This window comes from Otolemur garnettii, unplaced genomic scaffold, assembly GCF_000181295.1.
Source record: "Otolemur garnettii isolate 467f Iridium unplaced genomic scaffold, OtoGar3 scaffold00249, whole genome shotgun sequence".
NCBI classification, from domain to species: Eukaryota; Metazoa; Chordata; class Mammalia; order Primates; family Galagidae; genus Otolemur; species Otolemur garnettii.
The window spans coordinates 792,164-793,111 of record NW_003852644.1 but is presented as its reverse complement, the minus strand read 5'-3'; positions in this window follow the sequence as shown (position 1 = coordinate 793,111).

The following is a 948-nucleotide window of genomic DNA, read 5'->3' as shown; positions in this document are numbered from 1 at the left end:
GTGGGCAGCCCATTCCAGATGTCATTCACAAGGATAGGGTGTCTTCTCTTCTGTGCCCTCACCTTTGTAGCTGATCACTTACTCATGTAATTTGTAGATGCCACTCAGATGGGCCCAAACTGTGTACCAATGAAAAAATAAGCTTAAACCAGAAGATTCTACTCAGTATTTGACGCTACAGGGATAAGACCCTTAGAGTCTAGAACTAGACAGATTCTCGGTTAAATGAATGGCTGATATTAGCTTCCTTCACAAGTCCCCTTTATAGACCACATGACAAGCAGGGTGAAAGAATGCACAGAGGGGCAAGGCCTTTTGGGCTCGGACTCTTCACAGCCTCTTTAGCCCCAGCATTGTCCAAGGGACGACCCAGCATCCTGACCCAAAAACCATATGAGCTTGAGAGCTTAAAAACTGTCATCTCATGACAAGTACATTGGGGGATTTGAAGATGCCAACTCTAGGACCCTGCCCTGAGGTGCCATCAGATCATGATACATAAGGATCTGGGTAACCTGGGTCTTTCCAATGGTCCTTTAGTAACCCTGGCCACAAAGGACATCTAAGCCACACCCTCCCTCTGAGGGTAGACCCACGAAGCAGCGTGGTGTTGAGAATTCAACTTTTGACATTTCTGTGTTTCTCCATCTAGACACACCCTGCTTTGTTCCACAAAAGATCTCAGCCACATCTGGCTTTCATGTGACCTGCCTATAGCTAACACGAATGCCAAATCAGCTTGGCAGTCAAGATGTTGTGGGGGTTAAGTGATTTCCCCATCAGTCTGCTGGGCATGTGTTTGGTGTGACTCAGGCTCCTAGAATCCAGTAACCTCTGGGGACACTCACTGTCAGACCACACCTATAATTGACACCCCAAAGACACTGCAGACAACCATTCTCTCTCCAACTGCAAGTGGGATGGGTGTCTTGGGGTCATTTGTGCTAC